The sequence below is a fragment of the Cryptomeria japonica genome, unplaced genomic scaffold, assembly GCF_030272615.1.
Source record: "Cryptomeria japonica unplaced genomic scaffold, Sugi_1.0 HiC_scaffold_334, whole genome shotgun sequence".
Lineage (NCBI taxonomy): Eukaryota > Viridiplantae > Streptophyta > Pinopsida > Cupressales > Cupressaceae > Cryptomeria > Cryptomeria japonica.
In genome coordinates this window covers 5,001-20,000 of record NW_026729156.1, presented here as the reverse complement: position 1 = coordinate 20,000, position 15,000 = coordinate 5,001, and the positions used below count along the sequence as shown (strand labels likewise).

Below are 15,000 nucleotides of genomic sequence, written 5' to 3'. Positions count from 1 at the left end.
GCAGCCAAGAAAGCAATCAGGGCTCGAGGCAAGGGATGCATCAAGGATAGCAATCATGTTGTGAGGCGAGATTCCAAAGGCTAAACGTGAGAGGCTGCAGGGTCGACTCAGAGAGGTCTATGCATGTGAGAGGCTGAAAGCAAGGTCGACTCGGAGCGGTCTATGCATCGGGCGCGCTTGGGGCGACTACCAGTGCCAACCCCTTATCCCGCGACGCGTCCGACAAAGAGAACGTTCCAAGGCGGCAGAGGAGGTTACCAGCCGAAGGATGCAGTAGCAATAACAGGTATAGTTCCGCGGCGGCCGAGAAGACTCACCGCATAGGAATCGGGATGCGAGGCGAGGGATGCGGCGGGAAGGCCCCGACGGCTAAACGGAAGAGGCTGCAGGGCCGCCTCGGAATGGTCCAAGCATCGGATGCGATTGGGACGACTACCAGTGCCAACCCCTTATCCCGCGATGCGTCCGATACACAGATAGTTCCAAGGCGGCCGAGGAGCCTCACCGCATATCAATCGGGGTGCGAGGCGAGGGATGGGGCGGGAAGGCCCCAACGGCTAGACGGAAGAGGCTTCAGGGCCACCTCGGAATGGTCCAAGCATCGGACGCGCTTGGGGCGACTGCCAGTGCCAACCCCTTATCCCGCGATGCGTCCGATACACAGATGGTTCCAAGGCGGCCGAGGAGCCTCACCGCATAGCAATCGGGGGTGCGAGGCGAGGGATGGGGCGGGAAGGCCCCAACGGCTAGACGGAAGAGGCTTCAGGGCCGCCTAGGAATGGTCCAAGCATCGGACACGCTTGGGGCGACTACCAGTGACAGCCCCCTATCCCGCGATGCGTCCGATACGAAGATGGTTCCAAGGCGGCCGAGGAGCCTCACCGCATAGCAATCGGGGTGCGAGGTGGGGGATGCGGCGAGATGGCCCCAACGGCTAGACGGAAGAGGCCACAGGGCCGCGTCGGAATAGTCCAAGCATCGGACGCGCTTGGGGCGACTACCAGTGACAACCCCTTATCCCGCGATGCGTCCGATACGAAGATAGTTCCAAGGCGGCCGAGGAGCCTCACCGCATAGCAATCGGGGTGCGAGGTGGGGGATGCGGCGAGATGGCCCCAACGGCTAGACGGAAGAGGCTGCAGGGCCGCCTCGGAATAGTCCAAGCATCGGACGCGCTTGGGGCCACTACCAGTGACAACCCCTTATCCCGCGATGCGTCCGATACGAAGATAGTTCCAAGGCGGCCGAAGAGCCTCACCGCATAGCAATCGGGGTGCGAGGTGGGGGATGCGGCGAGATGGCCCCAACGGCTAGACGGAAGAGGCCACAGGGCCGCCTCGGAATAGTCCAAGCATCGGACGCGCTTGGGGCGACTACCAGTGACAACCCCTTATCCCGCGATGCGTCCGATACGAAGATAGTTCCCAGGCGGCCGAGGAGCCTCACCGCATAGCAATCGGGGTGCGAGGCGAGGGATGCGGCGAGATGGCCCCAAAGGCTAGACGGAAGAGGCTGCAGGGCTGCCTCGGAATAGTCCAAGCATCGGACGCGCTTGGGGCGACTACCACTGCCAACCCCTTATCCCGCGATGCGTCCGATACACAGATAGTTCCGAGGCGGCCGAGGAGGTGGGGGATGCAGCGAGATGGCCCCAACGGCTAGACGGAAGAGGCTGCAGGGCCGCCTCGGAATAGTCCAAGCATCGGACGCGCTTGGGGCGACTACCAGTGACAACCCCTTATCCCGCGATGCGTCCGATACACAGATAGTTCCGAGGCGGCCAAGGAGCCTCACCGCATAGCAATCGTGGTGCGAGGTGGGGGATGCGGCGAGATGGCCCCAACGGCTAGACGGAAGAGGCTGCAGGGCCGCCTCGGAATGGTCCAAGCATCGGATGCGCTTGGGGCGACTACCACTGCCAACCCCTTATCCCGCGATGCGTCCGATACACAGATAGTTCCAAGGCGGCCGAGGAGCCTCACAGCATAGCAATCAGGGTGCGAGGCGAGGGATGCGGCGAGAAAGCCCCAACGGCTAGAGGGAAGAGGCTTCAGGTCCGCCTCGGAATGGTCCAAGCATCGGACGCGCTTGGGGCGACTACCAGTGACAACCCCTTATCCCGCGACGCGTCCGATACACAGATAGTTCCAAGGCGGCCGAGGAGCCTCACCGCATAGCAATCGGGGTGCGAGGCGAGGGATGCGGCGAGAAGGACCCAACGGCTACACGGAAGAGGCTTCGGGGCCGCCTCGGAATGGTCCAAGCATCGGACGCGCTTGGGGCGACTACCAGTGACAACCCCTTATCCCACGACGCGTCCGATACACAGATAGTTCCAAGGCGGCCGAGGAGCCTCACCGCATAGCAATCGGGGTGCGAGGCGAGGGATGCGGCGAGAACGACCCAACGGCTACACGGAAGAGGCTTCGGGGCCGCCTCGGAATGGTCCAAGCATCGGACGCGCTTGGGGCGACTACCAGTGACAACCCCTTATCCCGCGACGCGTCCGATACACAGATAGTTCCAAGGCGGCCGAGGAGCCTCACCGCATAGCAATCGGGGTGCGAGGCGAGGGATGCGGCGAGAAGGACCCAACGGCTAGACGGAAGAGGCTTCGGGTCCGCCTCGGAATGGTCCAAGCATCGGACGCGCTTGGGGCGACTACCAGTGACAACCCCTTATCCCGCGACGCGTCCGATACACAGATAGTTCCAAGGCGGCCGAGGAGCCTCACCGCATAGCAATCGGGGTGCGAGGCGAGGGATGCGGCGAGAAGGACCCAACGGCTAGACGGAAGAGGCTTCGGGTCCGCCTCGGAATGGTCCAAGCATCGGACGCGCTTGGGGCGACTACCAGTGACAACCCCTTATCCCGCGACGCGTCCGATACACAGATAGTTCCAAGGCGGCCGAGGAGCCTCACCGCATAGCAATCGGGGTGCGAGGCGAGGGATGCGGCGAGAAGGACCCAACGGCTAGACGGAAGAGGCTTCGGGTCCGCCTCGGAATGGTCCAAGCATCGGACGCGCTTGGGGCGACTACCAGTGACAACCCCTTATCCCGCGACGCGTCCGATACACAGATAGTTCCGAGGCGGCCGAGGAGCCTCACCGCATAGCAATCGGGGTGCGAGGCGAAGGATGCGGCGAGAAGGACCCAACGGCTAGACGGAAGAGGCTTCGGGTCCGCCTCGGAATGGTCCAAGCATCGGACGCGCTTGGGGCGACTACCAGTGACAACCCCTTATCCCGCGACGCGTCCGATACACAGATAGTTCCAAGGCGGCCGAGGAGCCTCACCGCATAGCAATCGGGGTGCGAGGCGAGGGATGCGGCGAGAAGGACCCAACGGCTAGACGGAAGAGGCTTCAGGGCCGCCTCGGAATGGTCCAAGCATCGAACGCGCTTGGGGCGACTACCAGTGACAACCCCTTATCCCGCGACGCGTCCGATACACAGATAGTTCCGAGGCGGCCGAGGAGCCTCACCGCATAGCAATCGGGGTGCGAGGCGAGGGATGCGGCGAGAAGGACCCAACGGCTAGACGGAAGAGGCTTCAGGGCCGCCTCGGAATGGTCCAAGCATCGGACGCGCTTGGGGCGACTACCAGTGACAACCCCTTATCCCGCGACGCGTCCGATACACAGATAGTTCCGAGGCGGCCGAGGAGCCTCACCGCATAGCAATCGGGGTGCGAGGCGAGGGATGCGGCGAGAAGGACCCAACGGCTAGACGGAAGAGGCTTCAGGGCCGCCTCGGAATGGTCCAAGCATCGGACGCGCTTGGGGCGACTACCAATGACAACCCCTTATCCCGCGACGCGTCCGATACACAGATAGTTCCGAGGCGGCCGAGGAGCCTCACCGCATAGCAATCGGGGTGCGAGGCGAGGGATGCGGCGAGAAGGACCCAACGGCTAGACGGAAGAGGCTTCAGGGCCGCCTCGGAATGGTCCAAGCATCGGACGCGCTTGGGGCGACTACCAGTGACAACCCCTTATCCCGCGACGCGTCCGATACACAGATAGTTCCGAGGCGGCCGAGGAGCCTCACCGCATAGCAATCGGGGTGCGAGGCGAGGGATGCGGCGAGAAGGACCCAACGGCTAGACGGAAGAGGCTTCAGGGCCGCCTCGGAATGGTCCAAGCATCGGACGCGCTTGGGGCGACTACCGTTGCCAACCCCTTATCCCGCGATGCGTCTGATACACAGATAGTTCCGAGGCGGCCGAGGAGCCTCACCGCATAGCAATCGGGTTGCGAGGCAGATTATTGGGAAGGGAACCCCCTGGGATGCGGCTCAAGCAGTGCCCAAAGGGACTGGAATGCGGAATCACATCGAGAGACCCAAATGCTATACGAGGGCTCAAATCGAATTATCGATTTGGCCACGACATGGACGCATCGGAACGACTACCTTTGCCGAACCACTCGCAATTGCATCCATACCGAAACCAATAGACATTTCCGTTAGAGCCCTCGCATAGCATTCGGGAATCTCGCATGCCCCTCTAAATCGACCAATGCTGGCGCTCAATGAAAATCCGAGCGCTACCACCGTTCGAGCGCCAGCATTGGTCGAGTTAGAGGGGCACGGGGGAGAATGCTCCAGTCAACACCTCCCCTATATAAGTTATTTGTCCGATTCTCGCACAACCGTAGTCTGCCTCGTCGAATCAAACAACGGTCCCAGATTCCGACTTCCGTTCCGTAGAGACCCAAAAGCTAGATGGAGGCTCGCAAGAAAGAGAGTCGGCGCATAGCAATCGGGTTTCTCGAACGTTTAGGGACCGAGCTCACTTGCGGATAGGGCAAAATCCGCCAAGCAACCCAAAAGCTAGACGGGGGCTCGAATCGAATCGCCTAGGCGGCCACAACAACGACGTGTTGGATCGACTACCAGTGCCAAACCATTCAGCAAGACTAGTCTGTGTCGAGGCCGGATAGAGATTCTCAGAGAGCGCCCGCATAGCATTTAGGAGACCTGCCGCGTCCCTCACACTCGACAAATGGTGGTGCACGTTTATAAATCCGAGCGATCCCAACCCTTTCAAGCACCAACATCGGTCGAGATAGAGGGGCACGGAGGGGGCTGCGTGAGACAACACAGTCCCCTATATAAGTTATTTGTCCGATTCTCACACATCCGAAGAATGGTCATCAAATCGGACAACAGCCCAAACTTCCGACTTCCGTCCCAGAAAGCCCAAGAGCTATCTAAAACGTTCATGGCCGGAACTCGATCGCGGCTATACCAGTCCGCCAAGCAACCCAAAAGCTAGACTGGAGCTCTAGTCGAATCACCTCTGTGGCCATTGCAAGGACGTGTTGGAGCGACTACCATTGCCGAACCATTCCGCAGGTCGAGTCCATACCAAGGCCGCATAGAGATTCACGATGAGCTCCTGCATAGCAATCAGGAGACTTGCCGTGTCCATCACAATCGATAAATCCTGGTGCAAGATTTTTGCATCCGAGCGCTCCAACCAGTCGAGCACCAGCATCAATCGACATAAACGGGCACGGGGGGAGGATGCTCGAGAACACTACCTCCCCTATATAAGTTATTTGTCCGATTCTCAAGCAGCCGAAGTCTGGTCATCGAATCGGGTCAAAGACCACAACTTCCGACTTTACCCACAATGCAAGTCATCGAATCGAACATCGGCCCCCGAGTCGGACTCCATGCGTATGTCAGGTCATCGGACCCAAATTCCGCCTTCCTGCGCATGGCGGGCCATCAATATCAACTCGGTCATCGGACCCAAACTCCGCCTTTTTGCGTATGGCACGCCTTCAAATCGGTCATCGGACCCAAATTCCGCCTTCCTGTGCATGGCGGGCCATCAACATCAACTCGGTCATCGGACCCAAATTCCGCCTTTCTGCGCATGGCACGCCATCAACTCGGTCATCGGACCCAAATTCCGCCTTCCTGCGCATGGCAGGTCATCGGACACAAATTCAGACCTCGCCAATATGCCTACGTATCGAATCGGTCATCGGACCCAACTTCCGACTTCATCCATACTGTAGGGTCTTTGAGGTTGGCGCGGTGCGCTCAACCCAGGGAGTCGACCCATCGAAGCATACACCTCCCCTATATAAGCTATTTGTCCGATTCCCACACCTGTGTAGTTTGCACCTCTGACCAGGACATCGACCCCAACTTCCGAACTCGACTGCAACGACGGCACCAGCGCCTTGGTGCGCACCTTGCGACGCACAGTCCCAACATTCGCCTTCCTGCACATGGCAGGTCATCGGACCCAAATTCCGACCTCGCGAGTATGCCTACATATCGAATCGGTCATCGGACCCAACTTCCGACTTCATCCATACCGTAGGGTCTTTGAGGTTGGCGCGGTGCGCTCAACCCGGGGAGTCGACCCAACGAAGCATACACCTCCCCTATATAAGCTATTTGTCCGATTCCCACACCTGTGTAGTTTGCACCTCCGATCAAGACATCGACCCCAACTTCCGAACTCGCCTCCAACGACCGAACCAGCGCCTTGGTGCGCACCTTGCAACGCACAGTGCCAACATTCGCCTTCCTGCACGTGGCAGGTCATCGGACCCAAATTCCGACCTCGCGAGTATGCCTACATATCGAATCGGTCATCGGACCCAACTTCCGACTTCATCCATACCGTAGGGTCTTTGAGGTTGGCGCGGTGCGCTCAACCCGGGGAGTCGACCCAACGAAGCATACACCTCCCCTATATAAGCTATTTGTCCGATTCCCACACCTGTGTAGCTTGCACCTCCGATCAGGACATCGACCCCAACTTCCGAACTCGACTAAAAAGACCGCACCAGCGCCTTGGTGTGCACCTTGCAACGCACAGTGTCAACATTCGCCTTCCTGCACATGGCAGGTCATCGGACCCAAATTCCGACCTCATGAGCATACCTACTAATCGAATCGGTCATCGGACCCAACTTCCGACTTCATCCATACCGTAGGGTCTTTGAGGTTGGCGCGGTGCGCTCAACCTGGGGAGTCGACCCATCGAAGCATACACCTCCCCTATATAAGCTATTTGTCCGATTCCGACACCTGTGTAGTTTGCACCTCCGCTCAGGACATCGACCCCAACTTCCGAACTCGCCTGCAACGACCGAACCAGCGCCTTGGTGCGCACCAAAAGTGCGCACTTTTGGAGGGCACTTTTGTGCGCTCCAAAGGTGCGCACTTTTGGAGGGCACTTTTCTGCGCTCCAAAGGTGCGCACTTTTGGAGGGCACTTTTTGGAGGGCACTTTTCTGCGCTCCAAAGGTGCGCACTTTTGGAGGGCACTTTTTGGAGGGCACTTTTCTGCGCTCCAAAGGTGCGCACTTTTGGAGGGCACTTTTTGGAGGGCACTTTTCTGCGCTCCAAAGGTGCGCACTTTTGGAGGGCACTTTTTGGAGGGCACTTTTCTGCGCTCCAAAGGTGCGCACTTTTGGAGGGCACTTTTTGGAGGGCACTTTTCTGCGCTCCAAAGGTGCGCACTTTTGGAGGGCACTTTTTGGAGGGCACTTTTCTGCGCTCCAAAGGTGCGCACTTTTGGAGGGCACTTTTTGGAGGGCACTTTTCTGCGCTCCAAAGGTGCGCACTTTTGGAGGGCACTTTTTGGAGGGCACTTTTCTGCGCTCCAAAGGTGCGCACTTTTGGAGGGCACTTTTTGGAGGGCACTTTTCTGCGCTCCAAAGGTGCGCACTTTTGGAGGGCACTTTTTGGAGGGCACTTTTCTGCGCTCCAAAGGTGCGCACTTTTGGAGGGCACTTTTTGGAGGGCACTTTTCTGCGCTCCAAAGGTGCGCACTTTTGGAGGGCACTTTTGTGCACTCCAAAGGTGCGCACTTTTGGAGGGCACTTTTCCTGTGCTCCAAAGGTGCACACCTAGGTGAGCACCTTCGACCACACCTTGTAGCACACCAAACTCTGACTTTCGACTTCATCCGCAATGCAGGGTCTTTGAGGTTGGCGCAATGCGCACAACCAGGGGAGTCGACCCATCAAACCCAACACCTCCCCTATATAAGCTATTTGTCTGATTCTCATACATGCGTAGCCTGCAGGAGCAATTAGGACATCGACCCCAACTTTCGGCTTCTAAACGAAAACAAGGTCTTTGAGGTTGGTGTAATGCGAACAACTAGGGGAGTCAACCCATCAAACCCAACACCTCCCCTATATAAGCTATTTGTCTGATTCTCATACATGTGTAGTCTACAGGAGCAATTAGGACATCGACCCCAACTTTTGACTTCTTAACGAAAACAAGGTCTTTGAGGTTGACGTAATGCGCACAACCAGGGGAGTCGACCCATCAAACCCAACACCTCCCCTATATAAGCTATTTGTCCGATTCTCATACATGTGTAGCCTGCAGGAGCCATTAGGACATTGACCCCAACTTTTGACTTCTTAACGAAAACAAGGTCTTTGAGGTTGGCGTAATGCGCACAACCAAGGGAGTTGACCCATCAAACCCAACACCTCCCCTATATAAGCTATTTGTCTGATTCTCATACATGTGTAGCCTGCAACAACGATTAGGACATCCACCCCAACTTCTGAATTCGTCTGCGTTGACCGCACCAAAGGTGCACGCCTTGGTGCTCACCAAAATCCGACTTCCGACTTCTTCTGCTATGCGGGGTCTTTGAGGTTGGCGCAGTGCGCACAACCAGGGGAGTCAACCCACCGAATGCAACACCTCCCCTATATAAGCTATTTGTCTGATTCTCATACATGCGTAGACTGCAGCAATGATTAGGACATCCACCCCAACTTTTGACTTCTTAAACAAGACAGGGTCTTTGAAGTTGGTGCAGTGCACACAACCAGGGGAGTCGACCCATCAAACGCAACACCTCCCCTATATAAAGCTATTTGTCCGATTCTCATACGTGTAGTCTGCAGCAGCGGTTAGGACATCGACCCCAACTTCCGAATTCGTTTGCATTGACCGCACCAAAGGTGCACGCCTTGGTGTGCACCCTGGAGTGCACTTTGGTGCTCACCTCGGTGCACACTTTGGTGTGCACCTCGGTGTGCACCAAAGGTGCGCACCTTGGAGCGCACCAAAGGTGTACACTTTGGAGCGCACCACATAGGGTCTTTGAGAGGTTGGCGCAGTGCGCACACCAAGGTGGGTGTTGAGGTGCGTGCCGAGGTGGGTGGGTGCTAGGGTGCGCTCCATGGTGGGTGCCAGGGTGGGTGCGTGCTAGGGTGGATTCCAAAGAGGGTCATAGGGTGGGTGCCAAGGTGGGTTGGTGATATAGTGGGTTCAAAGGTGGGTACTAGGGTGGGTTCCAAGGTGGGTCACAAGTTGGGTGCCAGGATGCGTGGGTGTTAGGTTGGGTGCCAAGGTGGGCTCCTGCGTGGGTGGGTGCTAGGGTGGGTTTCAAGGTGGACGCGAGGGCGGGTGCCAAGGTGGGTAACAAGTTGGGTGTTAGGATGGGTGAGTGCTAGAGTGGGTGCCAAGGTGGGTGGGTGCTAAGGTGGATGCCAAGGTGGTTCACAGGGTGGGTGGGTTCTAGGGTGAGTTCCAAGGTGGGTCACAGGTTCAGTGCTAGGGTGGGTGTCAAGGCGGGTGTCGAGGTGCCTGGGTGCTAGGGTGTGGATGCCAATGTGGGTCATAGGGTGGGTACTAGGGTGGGCTGCAATGTGGGTGCCAAGGTGGGTAACATGCTCGGTGGGTTCTAAATTGGGTGCCAGGGTGGGTGTGCACCCACCTTGCCCGAGGTGGGTGCCAAGGTGCCAGTGTGGGTGGGTGCTAAGGTGGATGCCAAGGTGGGTGAGAAGGTGGGTGATAGGTTGAGTGGTAGGATGGGTGGGTGCCAAGATGGGTCACAGGGTGGGTGCAAGGGTGGGTAGGTGCTAGGGTTGGTGTCAGGGTGGGTGGGTGCTAGGTTGGGTTCCAAGGTGGGTGCGAGGGTGAGTGTCAAGGTGGGTCACAGGTTAGGTGCTAGGATGGGTGAGTGCTAGGGTGCAAAGGTGCCAGGGTGGGTGCTAGGATGGGTCGATGCTAGGGTGAGTGGCAAGGTGGGTCCACAAGTGTCAAGGTGGGTGCCGAGGTGGGTGCCAAGTCGGCGACTGCTATGGTGGATGCCAAGGTGGGTCACGGGGTGGGTGCCAAGTTGCTAGGTTGGGTTCCAAGGTGGGTGCCAACGTGGGTGCTAGGGTGCGTGGGTTAAAGGGTGTGTCACAACGTGGGTGCCAGGATGGGTGCGCACCCACACTGGCCAAGACGGGTGCGGGTGCAAGGTTGGGTTCCAAGCCCGGTCACAGGCTGGGTGCTAGGATGGGTGGGTGCCAAGGTGGGCACCAGGGTGGGTGCACCCACCCTGGCCAAGGTGGGTCACGGGGTGGGTCCTAGGGTGGGTAACGGGGTGGGTACTAAGGTGCGTGCCAAGGTGGGTCATAGGGTGGGTGCCAAGGTGGGCACCAGGGTGGGTGTGCACCAACCCTAGCCAGGGTAGGTCACGGGGTGGTTGTCGGGGTGGGCGTCAAGGAGCCAAGGTGGGTGGCAAGTAGCCAAGTTGCGTGCCAAGGTGGGTGTCGGGGTGGGTGCCAAGGATCCAAGGTGGGTGCCAAGGAACCAAGGTGGGTGTCTGGGTGGGTGCCGAGGTGGGAGCCAGGGTGGGTCCCAAGGTGAGTGCAAAGGTGGGTGCCAGGGTCAAGGTGAGTGCCAATGTGGGTTCCAAGGTGCCAGGGTCAGGGTGAGTGCCAATGTGGGTTCAAAGGTGCTAAGTTGGGTGCGAGGTTGGGTGCGAGGGTGGGTGGGTGCCAAGGTGTGCTAGGTGGAAGCCCGGGTGGGTCGGCATCCCATGGGTGTCGAGTTGGGTGCCTGATGGGTGCTTCTTGTCAAGTTTTAGTCGTCGGGACTCATTTCGAGCCTTAGAGGTCGTTTCTTGTCCGGTTGCCCTGTCTTCGACCTGGGAACCCAATTTTGGTCCTCGGGTCCCATTTTTTTTTGTCTCGCATCCCACTTTTGGCCTGTGGCCTTTTCGGGGTCGATTCTCGTTTTGGGCATCAGAGCATGTTTCTTCTCCTAAAACCCAATATTTGTTTATTAAGTCTCGGAACACATTTTTGTTCTCGTGGACCCATCATGGGTCTTGGAACGCATTTGTGGTCCTTGGGTCCCATTTTGCATCCCGAAACTTGTGTTTTGGTGCTTGATCCCTATTTTGGGTGCCCACCTTGCACCAAGTGCGCACCCGGGGCAAACCGAGCGCCTTGGTGCACCGGGGCAAGATCGAGCGTGCACCCGAGGCGCCCCGAACATGCACCAAGGTGCACTCGGCCCACATGTGAGCGCAGGTCGTTGCGCCCGAGGTGGTGTGTGGGCACCGCGTTGCAGACGGGACACTGCACGCACACGACGCCCCCTCCAGGTGCACGCACGTAGGCCGGGCCGGGTGCACACCCGACGCCCTAGCAAGGTGCGCGCACCCGGGCAGGGCTCACACTTGGCGAACGGGGCGCACTTCGCGAGGGAGGGTGTGCACCTCGACGGGGGTGGGTGGCCGGGGTGGATTCGCACGTGGGTCGCGGTTTGCTAAGTACACACTGCGACAAGCTCATAACGGGTGCGATCATACCAGCGTTAGTGCACCGGATCCCATCAGAACTCCGCAGTTAAGCGCGCTTGGGCCGGAGTAGTACTGGGATGGGTGACCTCCCGGGAAGTCCCGGTGTTGCACCCTTTTTTAGTTTTTCGCCGGGCGTCGCAATGCTATTTGAATAAACCTTTTGCCCGTTTGCGTTCTCGTCGGGGCCGGGCCGGGCCGGGGTGCGCTGCCCGCACTACCGCGCGCGCGGGGGCGACACCGAGCGCGCACCCGAGGCGCCCCGAGCACACAGGCCACGGTGCAACCCGGGCGTTGTGCGCGCACCCCGGTGCGCCCGAGGTGCTGCGCGCGCACCCAGGTGAAATCGGTGTGCACCTCGGCCAGTGCGCGCTCGGTCGAGTCGCGCACGTTGGCCAAGGTGCACGGTGATGTTTCTTACTCTAAGGTTCCGCACCAGACGCCCGGGACAGGTGAGCGAAGCTGGGCGGGGCCGGGTGCGCGGCCGGGGCAGGTGCACGCAGCTGGAGAGAGCTTTGGAGCACACTTCGGAGCGCACCAATGATGCGCTCCATTCAAAAGTTTCCTGAAAAGGCAAAAAAAGTTGAGATTATAGAATTTCCCACTTGAGAGATTGTAAAAAAAAAAAATTTAAAATGAAGGAAACGCGGGTGCCAAGGTGTGCGCAGCCCAGCCAAGGTGTGCGCACCAAGGCGCCCACCCTGGCGAAGGTGCACGCAAGGTGCGCACCCGAGGCAAACCGGACAATTAACCCAACTTTCGACTTCGCGCGCACCTTGGAGCGCACTTCGGAGCGCTCCTTGGTGCGCACCAATCTTGGGCACCTCGGAGTGCACCATGGCGCCCACCAAGGTGCGCACCCGGGGCAAACCGAGCTCCGACTTCGTGCGCACCTTGGAGCGCACGAAAGGTGCGCACCATGGCGCCCACCAAGGTGCGCAGCCCAGCCAAGGCGTGCGCATCAAGGTGCGCACCCTGGCGAAGGTGCGCACCCGGGGCAAACCGAGCTCCGACTTCGTGCGCACCTTGGAGCGCACAAAAGGTGCGCAACCCAGCCAAGGTGTGCGCACCCCGGTCAAACCGAGCTCCGAATCGTGCGCACCAGAGGTGCACGCCATCGTGCGCACCTTGGAGCACACTTCGGAGCCCTCCTTGGTGCGCGCCGATGTTGCGCACCTCGGAGCGCACCCGGGGAAAACAATGCAATTAACCCGACTTTCGACTTCGTGGGCACCTCGGAGCGCTCTCGGGTTCGCACCTCGGAGCACACCGAGGTGCGCACCTTTGATGCGCTGCCTTCACCAATTTCCAGAAAAGGCAAGAAAACATTGAGAAGGTGTGCGCACCGAGGTGCCCACCCTGGCGAAGGTGCACGCGAGGTGCGCACCCGGGGCAAACCGGGCTCCGACTTCGTGCACGCCGCACCTTGGAGCACACTTCGGAGCGCTCCTTGGTGCGCACCAGGGCGCGCAACCCAGCCGAGGTGCCCACCCCGGCGAAGGTGCACGCGAGGTGCGCACCCGGGGCAAACCGGGCTCCGACTTCGTGCACGCCATGGTGCCCACCGCGGCGAAGGTGCACGCGAGGTGCGCACCCGGGGCAAACCGGGCTCCGACTTCGTGCACGCCGCACCTTGGAGCACACTTCGGAGCGCTCCTTGGTGCGCACCATGGTGCCCACCAGGGCGCGCAACCCCGCCGAAGGTGCACGCGAGGTGCGCACCCGGGGCAAACCGGGCTCCGACTTCGTGCACGCCGCACCTTGGAGCACACTTCGGAGCGCTCCTTGGTGCGCACCATGGTGCCCACCAGGGCGCGCAACCCCGCCGAAGGTGCACGCGAGGTGCGCACCCGGGGCAAACCGGGCTCCGACTTCGTGCACGCCATGGTGCGCACCGCGGCGAAGGTGCGCACCCGGGGCAAACCGGGCTCCGACTTCGTGCACGCCGCACCTTGGAGCACACTTCGGAGCGCTCCTTGGTGCGCACCAGGGCGCGCAACCCAGCCGAGGTGCCCACCCCGGCGAAGGTGCACGCGAGGTGCGTACCCGGGGCAAACCGGGCTCCGACTTCGTGCACGCCGCACCTTGGAGCACACTTCGGAGCGCTCCTTGGTGCGCACCATGGTGCCCACCAGGCCGCGCAACCCAGCCAAGGTGTGCGCACCAAGGTGCACGCGAGGTGCGCACCCGGGGCAAACCGGGGTCCGACTTCGTGCACGCCGCACCTTGGAGCACACATCGGGGCGCTCCCGGGTTCGCACCGGCGTTGCGCACCGTGGTGGGCACCTCGGAGCACACCAAGGTGGGCAGCGAGGTGCGCACCTTTGATGCGATGCCTTCACTAATTTCCATAAAAGGCAAAAAAAAAACGAGATTTTAAAATTTCCGTTTTGAAAGATAGTGAGAAAAAGGGAATGCTGGTGCCATCTTGAGCCCGCCCTGGTGCGCAGCCCAGCCAAGGTGTGCGCACCAAGGTGCCCACCCTGGCGAAGGTGCGCGCCCGGGCAATTAACCCAACTTCCAACTTCGCGCGCGCCAGGGTGGGAGCGCACCCAACAACCGGGCCTGGGAAGAGCCAATGCGAGAAACCCCACCAAACGCTCTGACAAAAAAAGAGGGGGCGCTCCAGTAACCCCGCTTCGGAGCGCACCCTGGGCAAACCCAGCCAAGGTGCCCACCCCGGCCAAGGTGCAGGCGAGGTGCGCACCCGGGGCAAACCGGGCTCCGACAACGTGCACGCCGCACCTTGGAGCACACTTCGTAGCGCTCCCGGGTGCGCACCTCAGAGCACACCAAGGTGGGCAGCGAGGTGCGCACCTTTGATGCGCTGCCTTCACTAATTTCCAGAAAAGGCAAAAAAAAAAGGAGATTTTAAAATTTCCGTTTTGAAAGATAGTGAAAAAAACGGAACGCGCGTGCCATCTTGAGCCCGCCCTGGTGCGCAGCCCAGGTAAGGTGCCCACCCTGGCAAAGGTGCGCACCCGGGCAATTAACCCTACTTCCGACTTCGTGCGCGCCAGGGTGGCAACCGGGCCTCGGAAGAGCCAATGCGAGAAACCCCACCAAACGCTCCGACAAAAAAAGAGGCGGCGCTCCAATAACCCCGCTTCGGAGCGCAGCCGGGGCAAACCCAGCCAAGGTGCCCACCCCGACGAAGGTGCACGCGAGGTGCGCACCCGGGGCAAACCGGGCTCCGACAACGTGCACGCAGCACCTTGGAGCACACTTCGAAGCACTCCCGGGTGCCCACCGGCGTTGCGCACCGTGGTGGGCAGCGAGGTGCGCACCTTTGATGCGCTGCCTTCACTAATTTCCAGAAAAAGGCAAAAAAAAATGAGATTTTAAAATTTCCGTTTTGAAAGATAGTGAAAAAAAAGGAACGCGGGTGCCATCTTGAGCCCGCCCTGGTGCGCAGCC

General features: G+C 59.7%; 1 non-coding gene across 1 annotated transcript; it reads left to right on the top strand.

The window, feature by feature from the left end:
• Positions 1-11,581: 11,581 nt before the first annotated feature.
• On the top strand, positions 11,582-11,700 carry LOC131870496 (5S ribosomal RNA). The gene has a single exon (XR_009368803.1). It is a non-coding gene; the product is annotated as a 5S ribosomal RNA (ribosomal RNA).
• The last annotated feature ends 3,300 nt before the right edge of the window (positions 11,701-15,000 follow it).